This window comes from Triticum dicoccoides, chromosome 7B, assembly GCF_002162155.2.
Source record: "Triticum dicoccoides isolate Atlit2015 ecotype Zavitan chromosome 7B, WEW_v2.0, whole genome shotgun sequence".
Classification (NCBI taxonomy): domain Eukaryota; kingdom Viridiplantae; phylum Streptophyta; class Magnoliopsida; order Poales; family Poaceae; genus Triticum; species Triticum dicoccoides.
Genome location: NC_041393.1, coordinates 547,663,888 through 547,675,897, shown reverse-complemented (window position 1 = coordinate 547,675,897; position 12,010 = coordinate 547,663,888).

Here is a 12,010-nt window from a genome sequence, read left to right as displayed (position 1 = left end):
CCTTGAAGTTATTCGGGAGTCCGGATACTTACGATCTCGCCAGAGGCTTGGCCCTTGGAGGCCAGTCCTCGTCGTCATCACTGGCATTGGCGGAACAGTCCGGGGGAAGAGTTTTTCCCCTCTTGGACCCTTCGGCCTCCCTTGTTGGGGAGGCCTTCCTTTTCTTCCCTCCCCCACTGGGGGAGAGGCTTTCTTCTTCTCCTCCTCGCCTTGGTGGGAGGAGTCGGCCTCGGATTCATCGTCCGATAGCACCTGAAAACGGGAACTCTTCCGAGTCCCCGTGGCCTTCTTCTTGGCCTTCTTCTCCGGCACCACGTGGGGTGCCGGAGCCAGCAGCCCCGTTAGGCGGGCGTCAGCTGGGTCTTCTGGCAATGGGCCGGACAGATAGCCTGTGCGGCCTTCTTCAGCCAGTCCTGTCAAAGGAAAGGGAGTTTAGATCCCGCATAGAGTCAAACTATGAATAACAAACGTCCCGTAAAGGACAATATCACTTACCTCGTCAGCTGGACGCTGCGAGCTGAATCCGCGATCTTCGGTAGCGGATGCGGGAGCCTCGGCGCCCTTGAACAGCACCTTCCAGACCTCTTCGTACGTAGTGTCGAAGAGCCCATTCAAAGTCGGGTGCTGCGCCGGATCGAACTCCCACATATCGAAGCCCCGTCGTTGGCACGGGAGAATCTGGCGGATGAGCATGACCTGGACTACGTTGACAAGCTTGAGCTTCTTGTCCACCAGCTTTTGGACGCAGGCTTGGAGTCTGGTCAGCTCCTCCGAATCGCCCCAAATCCGGCCGCTCTCTTTCCAGGAGGTGAGCCGTGTGGGGATGCCGGATCTGAATTCGGGGGCCGCTGCCCATTTGGGATCACGCGGCTCGGTGATGTAGAACCACCCCGATTGCCACCCCTTGATGGTTTCCACAAAGGTGCCCTCCAGCCATGTAACGTGGGACATCCTGCCCACCATGGCGCCTCCGCACTCCGCTTTGCTGCCCTTCACAACCTTCGGCTTGACACTGAAGGTCTTGAGCCACAAGCCGAAGTGGGGCTGGATGCAGAGGAAGGCCTCGCACACGACGATAAATGCCGAGATGTTGAGAATAAAATTCGGGGCCAGATCATGGAAATCTAGGCCGTAGTAGAACATGAGCCCCCGGACAAAGGGATGAAGTGGGAAGCCCAGTCCGCGGAGGAAATGGGGAAGGAATACTACCCTCTCATGGGGCCTGGGGGTGGGGATGAGCTCTCCCTCGTCGGGGAGCCGATGCGCGATGTCGCTGGACAAGTATCCGGCGCTGCGCAGCTTCTGGATATGACCCTCCGTGACGGAGGAGGCCATCCACTTGCCTCCCGCTCCGGACATATTTGGAGAAGGTTGAGGTGAGATGTGCGGGCTTGGGCGCTAGAGCTCGAGTTCGTAGAGATGGATAAGCCAAGGAGGAAGAAGGCGCAGGTAAAAAGGTTGGATCTTTATCCCCTTATATGGGCGGACAGAAACACGCGTCTCCACCAGCCTGGTAAAACTCGCTTATCTCCCAAGCGTCACAATCAATGGCGCGTTTGGGTTACCCACGTCCGTATTGATGGGAATCCCGGAATAAGGGGAACATGATCTCTGCTTCGACAGACGTGCCAAGGAAACCGCCTCGCTAAACGCGCTGAGGTGGAACAATAGAAACAATTCGAGTAAAGGCTTGGAAGTGGTGTGACGTTACGCCACAGAATACGTCTCCAGATTGATCTTGTGTAATATTATTCTCTCTACGGTGGTATGTGGAATTTATTTTTGCAGAGCCGGACACTATCCTGGTGTTCACAATCTTCTATAAATTATTCGAAGGAGGAACCCATCTTGCAATGCCGAAGACAATATGCGCGCTGGACTCGTCGTCATTGAAGCCTGGTTCAGGGGCTACCGAGGGAGTCCTAGACTAGGGGGTGTCCGGATAGCCGAACTACCATCATCGGCCGAACTCCAAGACTATGAAGATACAAGATTGAAGACTTCGTCCCGTGTCCGGATGGGACTTTCCTTGGCGTGGAAGGCAAGCTTGGCGATACGGATATGTAGATCTCCTACCATTGTAACCGACTCTGTGTAACCCTAGCCCTCTCCGGTGTCTATATAAACCGGATGGCTTTAGTCCATAGGACGAACAACAATCATACCATAGGCTAGCTCCTAGGGTTTAGCCTCCTTGATCTCGTGGTAGATCTACTCTTGTAACCCACATCATCAATATTAATCAAGCAGGACGTAGGGTTTTACCTCCATCAAGAGGGCCCGAACCTGGGTAAAAACATCGTGTCCCTCGTTTCCTGTTACCATCCGCCTAGACGCACAGTTCGGGACCCCCTACCCGAGATCCGCCGGTTTTGACACCGACAATGCTCTTAGATCACCTGGGTTTTTTCCCATTCCTACTCGCGTTGATCATCAGGCTTCGCCTGATCGATTCACTCAGTCAGTCCGTCATGCTCCATCATCGGGACATTATGGCAATAATGGCAATAATGGTCATTCATCTGCCATCATGCAGCCAAGGGCGGGATCAGCGCAATTTCAAAACACCCAATAGGCCTTCTATGTGCGCTGCCTTCTCTTTGGACATGCCCCGCCCAACTGTACTAATCGGATTAAGTGTCGGGCTTGCAAGAATTGGGGTACATTGCTAAAGATTGATACTCCTCAACCCAGCCCAACAACCATCAGCCCGCCAACCCATTACCTGGCCCAAGTCGGGCGATTCCGATTCCGAGGCACATAACCACTATTCCCGCTGCTGAATTGGCAAGTGCGGTCAATCAGCCATCATCTCCTGCTCGCCTCAATATTACCTCTTATGTTCCTTCCTGAGTTGGCTCCCTCCATTACTCCGCCCCATCGCCTTCTGCTACACAGCGACTGCAATCCGCCACCATCCCCATTGCCCAGAGCCCGCCGCACATCTTAGCTTCATCCATCACCCCTCCCGAGCGTGCTGTCGCCATGGCCTCCTTCCCGTTTGATCCCTCCCCTTTCCTCCCTCCTAACCACCAGAGCATTACGGTGGAGGGGAGACCTGCTCGGATCAAAGTCCTTGTGGCGGCGCCAACTCCACTCCATGAAGATTGGGCCATCGCAACCATCGTGCCCATGCCAAATCTCCCGGTGGACTTCAACACGGTGCGTGAGGTACTCTCAGATTTCCTCACTAACAGACATTTAGGCTTTCGAGAGATTACACAGTGTCCGTTTGGGCAAGCATATGTTCAACTCAACAGTGTTTTCGATCGGGATGATCTGGTGGCTAGTAGCCCGCACCAGTATACTGATGTCCATGTTATCTTCCAAAACCATGACAAGGGTCTCAACTGGAGAAAACTTGTTCTTACTAGAGAGGTTTGGGTTATGCTCTGCGGCTATCCATTTGACAGAAGGAACATTAGAGAAATCAATGATGCAGTTAGTAAATTTGGGAAGTTTGTTATGTGGGACAGAGTCAGGAGCACTAAGGCGAATCAGATGGTTAAGATCAAAGTGGAAGAATTGAGATACATACCTTCAAGTATTGTTTTTGGAGATGGGGAACACTCTGACTCTCTCACTGTTCCTATGGTAATTCTTCAACATCATGTTCTTGGGGAGGAATCGCACGATGAGGATCAGATCCCACCATTTGGCAATCCTCACCCACAACCTGCTCAGCCTCATCATCACCCCAACCAGCACAACCATTTCCTTGGTCCACTTCAACACCATGAGGTTGTGCCTCCAGGAAACCCACCTATGAATCTCAACTTGGCTCCACAAAATGAAGGTAATGAGGAGCAGTTAGAGGAGGATGAATACCCAGAAGAGATGCCTGGCTGGGGGCATTGGGCTATGCCTGAAGGTAACCCTGTCATTGATCAAGAGTTACATCCTGGTGAGTTTCTAGAGCTTCAAGATCTGATGGCTCCAATGGAGGAAGATCAACCACAGAATTTGGAATTTGGCACCACATAGCAGCCTCACACTCTCTCTAGGACAGTCTGTTAGCAGTGGAAACACAGGTGCATCTGTGGCTGGACCTTTGGCACCACTTGTGCCATATTTGAATTTGGTGAATGAGCCCATTGGGCCTAACCAGGAGCAGACACCAGCAGCTCAAGCTGGGCTTGTTGGCCCACTGTCTGTTCAACAACACATCCATGTGGAGGCCCATGTTGTGGTTCCTCCACCTATTAATGACCTGAGTCTGAACCTCATGCTAATCCCATCTCAGTCTGTTTTGGTGGCTAACAGAGAGGATCCTATGCTCTTGGAAGCCTTCACCATGATAAATCACATCATCATGGTCTACAACAATATGAATTCATCTGCTCCTTTTGCTATCATCACTGAACAAGACCCCAATCTTATGGATTCTCGGCCTCAGTCTAACCTGCCTGAAGATTTGCTTACTGAACAAAGAATGGGAACTAAAGTTACCTCTCCTACAGCAACTGTTGGTACTGAAAAGCTGATTGTATCTGGAACCCTGGGTGAGTCATCTTCCTCTTCTGAGCTCTCTGCTCCCCCTGGTTTTCCATACCCTGCTTTTCTTCAAAGAAATGAATTTATTTCAGAAGAAGATAACTTGAGATTCTCTGCTTTGAGCATAGATGACAGAATAGACACAGTTAAGGTGGATGATCTTTTGGGAAAGGAAGGGGCTGAAGTCTAGAACAAGCATTTTGCCCCTTCTAACAAGGAGCAAGCTACAATTCAGGTACCTGTTGAATGGGTCAATTTTCTGTTAGTCACTTTCTTACACCTGATAAATTTTACTGGGCAAAGAAGTTTGTTACCTCAACAGTCTGGGAGATTATTACTCAAGGAGCCAGTATTACTACCCTGCCATTTGTTATTCCTCAGTCTTGTCCTCCTGTGGATTCATCCTTGTTCTTCTCTCAATCTTTGGCACAGGACACATAGGAGCAAGAAGTCAACTCACCAGCTCCAACTGCTCCTATGTTGGCCCAGGCTCCTGCATCTACTTCTAATGTGCATAACATCAAGAAAAGAAAGGAAAAGGTCCCACTGGTGGAGACTGAGGTAAGAAGGAGTTGTAGATTACAACAGCTAGCAAAAGGTCATAAGAAAAAGATTTGCATGGATAAGAATTGTCTTGCTTGTCATTCTCTTCCTCCTCCAATACCTGCAAAAGTGATTAAAAGTCTCAATACTTCTTTCTGCAAGGTGGCTGCTCAAGATACTTCAGAGGAGAAGCTGGCTACCAAACACAAGAAAAGCAAGGGCAATCCAACTGCCAAGGAAACCCCTGGAGTCAGCTCCTAATTTTTAGTTCCAGTTATCCTCAGTAGAAGCTTAGCACTCTACCATGTGTCTGGCTAGTTCTAGCTTTTGGAAAGATTCTTGTAAAGATGTCAAGGGTGTAATTCTGCTATACAGAGCCTTTTGTCTCTATGCTGCACTGTCTACTTCTGACTATGCTACTGCCAATCCTCCTCGGTTGTTTGAGATGTTCTGCTACATGGTTTTTCACTGTCTGCTATGGTGTGTGATTTGGATGCTTGTCACTCTGAATGCTTTTTATGTATGGTACATTCCTTGGACTTATGCATGTGTCAGTCCTATTTTTCGTCAGAAAGAGAGCTCCATTTTCAGATGGTTTCTGTGGCTGTGTCAGTGTTACTCTGTCTTTTATCATGAATAAGGGTTGGTCAATCCTGAACTAGAACGTTAGAGGTTTGAATGATCCCAAGAAATGGACATATATCAGAAATAAGATTGAGGAATCTAACTGTGCTATCTTATGCATTCAAGAAACAAAGAGAGAATTGATTGATAGTAGATTCTTGCAGAACTTTTGCCCTAGGTGGCTCAATAAATTTGAATACCTACCATCTGTAGGTGCTGCAGGAGGACTGCTTATTGTATGGAATGATCAGGTGTTCCAGGGCCAACTTTTCCACACAAATATCTATTCCATATCAATCTCTTTCACTTCCTCCCACAATGGGGACAATTGGATTTTGACTAATGTTTATGGTCCTAGCCAGCAGGTAGAGAGGCCACTTTTTATTGATTGGTTTAAACATTTCCAAACTCCTGAAGACAATAATTGGATGGTTCTTGGTGATTTCAATCACATTAGATATCCTCACAACAGAAATCAGGAAGGAGGCAATATTCTCAATATGTTAGCTTTCAATGAAGCTATCAACAATTTATCCTTGATTGAAATCCCTATTAAAGGCAAAAAAAATTACCTGGAGCAATATGCAAGATTGGCCCCTTTTGGAAAAAATTGATTGGTGTTTTACTTCTGAGAATTGGACTTTAAGCTACCCTGCCACCTTGGCTCACCCTCTGGCCAAAACCACATCTGATCATGTTCCTTTTATGGTCAAGATTGGTACATCTATTCCTAAATCTCACATTTTCAGATTTGAGAATTATTGGTTGGAACATAATGATTTTCTGTCTGTGGTCCACAATATTTGGACACAGGATGTGCATGAGACAGATAGTGCCAAGGTCATTGCAACTAAGTTTAAGAGACTAAGGAAAGGGCTGAAAAATTGGGCCAGAAACCTTTCTGATCTCAAGAAAATAATTGACAATACCAACTTTATGATTTTGTGTTTTCATTATTTGGAAGAAGCCAGGGACCTCACTATTGTGGAATCTAATAGTAGGACCATCCTAAAGTCTCATTTGGAAAAGATACTTAAACATCAGAGACTTTACTGGAAGCAAAGAGCCACCATCAGGAAAATTCGGGTGGGAGAGGCTAATACTAAATACTTACAAGCCAAAGCTACTATCAAGCATAGGAATAATTGTATTGCTATGCTCAAAGATGAGGACAACTTGGAACATTACTCTGAGAGTGCTAAAGCTGCTATCCTATATAGAGCATTCAAGGATAGGCTGGGTACTTCTATTGCCACACAAAATCCTCTTTTCCTGAACCATCTTATATCCCCTAATGAGAATCTGGCACAAATTGAGGTCCCTTTCACCACTACTGAGATTGATCAAGTGGTGCTTCATATGCCTGCTGAAAAAGCCCCTGGACCAGATGGCTTTAATGCTACATTTTTGAAAGCTTGCTGGCCTATCATTGCTCCTGATTGTTACAGGCTTATTAATGATTTCTATCATGGGAGAGTCAATCTTCAGAGCATCAACTACTCCTTCATCACCTTGATCCCTAAAATAGAGGCAGCATCTACACCTGCTGAATTCAGACCCATCTCTTTGCTGAATTGCACTCTTAAGATCCTCACAAAATTGCTGACCAATAGATTGCAAAAGGTGATCCTCTCTCTGGTGCATAAAAAATAGTATGGCTTTCTCAATAATAGATGCATACAAGATTGCCTTGCCTGGTCCTATGAGTACATCCACCAATGCCACTTATCCAAGAAAGAAATCATTCTCCTCAAGCTGGATTTTGAAAAGGCTTTTGATATGATTAATCATGATACTATTGTGGATATCCTTCAAGCAAAGGGATTTGGCAGCAGATGGATTAATTGGATCAAGATGATATATGGCTCTGGTTTCTCCTCTATCCTCCTTAATGGTATCCCTGGCAAGCAATTTTTTTGTAAGAAAGGGGTTAGACAAGGGGATCCTTTATCCCCCCTCATATTTGTTCTAGATGTTGATCTGCTTCAAACAATGTTCAATGAGGCCATGAAGCACTCCTTGATCAGCTCCCCTCTTATTCATGCCTCTTGCCCAGAGTATCCTATTATTCAATATGCTGATGATACTATATTGGTGGCCAATGCTGATTGTGCTCAACTTCAATTTAAAAATCTGCTTCTCTACTATGCAACTTACACTGGTCTCAAAGTTAATTATGCTAAATCCATTATGATTCCCATTAACACTCCTCCTGCCAAAATGATAGAGCTTTCAGAGATTCTGGGCTGCAAGATTGGTACTCTTCCTCATGCTTACCTTGGCGTACCCCTCAGCATTAACAGACCAAGAATTGTGGATTTCATGCCCATGTTGAGAAGAATTGAGAATAGACTCTTAAGTTGCTCTACCCTTTTATCCACTAGTGACAAACTCACCCTGATAAAATCAGTTTTTGCCAGCATGCCCATCTTCTTCATGTGCTCCTTAATGTTACCAAAAGCTGTGATCAAGCAAATTGAAAGCTACTTAAGGAATTGTATGTGGAGAAAATTTGGATCTTTGGACTCAGGAACTGCTATGATCTCATGGGATACTGTCTGTAAGCCTAAAGCACAAGGTGGACTAGGCATTCTTGATATCTCTGTCCACAACAAAGCCATGCTGATGAAGTTTCTCCATAATTTTTTTAATAAAGTGGATACCCCTTGGGTGAACATCATTTGGGAAACTTACTACCAAAATGGACCACCTAGTGATAAGTTGCTTGGCTCTTTCTGGTGGAAGACTTTGCTCAAGCTCATTCCCCTTTACAAATCACATGCCATTTGTCAAGCTGGTCAAGGAGATTCCATTTTCTTTTGGTCTGATAATTGGGGTGGACTTCCATTAAAAGCAAAATTCCCAGAGCTATTCTCTTTTGCTCTTCACAAGGACTGTACCCTCCAAACTATGACAAATCATGATGATCTCAGCACCCTCTTCCATAGGCCACTCTCCATGCAGGCCTACCAACAGTTAATCAAGGTGGAAGACATGTTAATATCCAGAACCCAAACTGATAGCAGGGACATATGGAAATATCATTGGCCTTCAGGGCAGTACTCCTCTATGAAAATGTACAAGCGTCTTATGGGCCCCCCTCTGCCCATTGCATCTTTCAGCAATTATGGGGTACCTCATGCAGATTGAGACACAAGATTTTTGGCTGGCTTCTACTACATGATCGGATTAACACAAGGAATATGCTCCTCATATGCAATATGCATCTCCCTGACTCCAACTATGCCCTTTGTTCGGACAGAATGGAAGAAACTTTAATTCAGTTATTATGGGATTGCCCATTTGCTTTGGCCTGCTGGGATGTCATTGTGCCTGATAGAACCAGAGGTATCTCCTCTTTTGATGAGATTGTACTCATTTCTACGCGGCTTCCCAAAGATCTGGCTCTAGATATTATTATTATGAGTTGTTGGAGCTTATGGTCTGTGCGAAATGACAAGATCTTTCGGTCGGCACCACCTGCTATTGATTCTTGGAAGTTTTACCTATCGGAAGGTCTCTGGGCTGTGCAACTTCGAGCCAAAGAAGACAAAGCGAATAAGATCAAGGAATGGACTGAGTTAAACCTCTAATGGATTTACACATGATATCTAGAACTGGGATTGGCTGATGCTCTTTGCTTTTTTTCTTCACTTTTTCCTTTTGTATTATAACTTGTAACATATTTGTTCTATTTTATTAATGAAATTACCGTAGAACGATTGTTCTACGGTCAGGGCTAAAAAAACTAGGTTTGAGGCTCAAGCCCCGATGAAATTAGGTGCTATTACTCGCTAAGTACTGGAGTACTAGTCTTGTACACTTTGTACTTTTTCTACTCTACGTGAGATCTACTCAAGGCCGACCAGAATATTAGTACATACATGCTCACGGAGATTTAAGAGACAGATCGATTGTTACATCAAAAGCCAGTACCGAGTCATCCTCATAGGAAGAAGACAAAAATCGCCTGCAGTTTTGGAAGTGGATGAAGCCAGGGAATTAGTCTCCGCCTCTGCCTCTGCCTCTGCCGCCGGGGCCACGTCATCGGGCCGGCCGTGCCTTGACATCGCCTCTGCCGTTTCAAGCAGCGGGAGAGCCGCTGTCGCGTCTGTTTCTAGTCGCCTATGTTGACCTGCTGTCAATCTGAGTCGCCATCGAGTCACCAAGCATCAAAGGATCAAATTGCCTGGTCCGCCTCTGCCGCGTCCCGGCTCTGTCCGGTTTGCCACACCGTTTCCTCTGTCGCCGAAAGCTACCCCCTGACCACCTTCAACTCGGCCTCTTCTGCTGAGAGCCGTCGCCCGGTCTTGAACCCTTGCCTGGTAGGCCTGACCTTGCCTCCGCCTATTGACACGGCTCCCGCTGCAGTCACCATCGCGATTTGTTTCTTTGCTTCTGCTGCTGCTGCCGCCGCGAGACGAGTGCCTGCTGTCCGAGCTGTGCACTGAGTCGCCTTGGTCAAGCGGCCTAGCTGTCCGCCCGTGAGCCTTCGCGCCTGATCCACTACATCGCCAGCAGCTCCTCTTCGACTCCGAGTCGGACGCCGCCTCCATAGCCGCGCAGTGACTCCTTTCGTCAGCCGCCTCCATTGCCGCGCGCCTAGTCCTACGTTGGCCAAACCGCCCTACGGGCGTCCTCTGCTCCGGCCCCCGCGGCCCTCAGGCCTGCACCCTGTTGTCACGGCACTACTCCGCCCAGCGGGCTTGCACGCACCTCTCTTTCCTCTCCCGCGTGGACTTTGCGACGAGGCGCCAGATCCAGCTGCTGCCTTGCTGACCTACGTGAGAAGGGATTAGGTGAGAGAGATTCGTTGGTTCCTATATTCTTTTCTTTGGCTTTTGTCGGGGCCGCTGCTGCTTGCATTGATCAAAGATGAGTCACATCAATAGCTGGTGCTACTTAGTCCACGTGAGACCAAGGATACGTACCCTTTTGGTTGCTAGCGCTATTGCTGTTGCTGCAGAAGTACTAGTACTAGCTGGCTAGTCTGATACTGGTTGTTGTGAGTTGCTACGTCTGCTGCATGACACTACCAGGTGTTATTTATCCCATTTCATTTGATCCAGATATTAAATCTTTCAAGATTTTTTCTACTTTGACTTGTACTATTTGTGCATGCAGATTTATCAGCTCATGGCATCCCGGGAAGTGTGATTTTCCGCTGCGGGCTTCTGTATATCCCAGTTAATCTCTGGGTGGTGCACATATCATCTGCCAATAAAATGTGGTCTCTGCGGCTCAGTATACATCAACTAGCCGGAACCACGCCCGCGATTGACTCGCCGTCCGCACGGCTTACCGTGCCTGCAATTAACTCGCTCGTCCGTGCACCAGCGATTAACTCACCCGTCCGCGTTGGCTTACAACACCACGGCTGGCTCATCTATCTGCTCTCGTGGCCGACTCGACCGTGATTGATTTCAGCTTCACCGTGGTGATCATCAACTCCGCGGTGGATAATTTCTAGCTTGACATATCAGGTGAAATCCAGCCAGTATATTTTTATATATTATATATTACTTTCTTTAAAAGAGCAATTACTCTGGCTTGCAAGTTCTCCAATGCAGGACAAGTTCTCTACTGCAAAAGGGACTATTATATCACTGAGTTGATGAATGACTCATACCGGTATATATCACGGTCAAATATGAAGAATCTCAAGCCGACTTCTCGAGTCGTCTTGAGACTCGGGGGCTACAATGGCAGGACTCAGCCAATTCATGACCCTGGGTCAATGGAGGGAAAATAACCCAGTCCCGGAGGCTACTGCTACATTGGTGAAAATTCAAAAGGCTATCAAAACAATTTCTGGCTTAAACAAGTGCTGGGTAATCTGAAAGTTCCGTCTCATCGAAAAAATCCGGTTTATAAGGAAAGATTCCGGTTCAAAATCCGGTTCAAGGGAAATCTATTTCCCATAAAGCTTTGAAGTTCTCAATATCCGGTTTAAATTCTGGCTCAAGAAGAACTCATCTCTCGCAAGTTCGAGTTCTTAGAAAAATTAAAGGTTGACAAAGAGAACTTGCTGCTATGATGCGTGGTTCAAACATGGGTATCTTGCCTTATGGGCTTATCTTATTATGGTCACTTGGGGGCTTCCTGCTTGTATTCGAAGCATAGCTATAAATATCCCTCTTGATCAGCGCAATGCCAAAACTTATGGTCACTTGGGGGCTTCCTGCTCATATTCGAAGCATAGCTATAAATATCCCTCTTGATCGGCGCAATGCCAAAACTTATGGTCACTTGGGGGCTTCCTTCTCGTATTCGAAGCATAGCTATAAATATCCCTCTTGATCAGCGCAATGCCAAAACTTATGGTCACTTGGGGGCTTCCTAGTTGTAT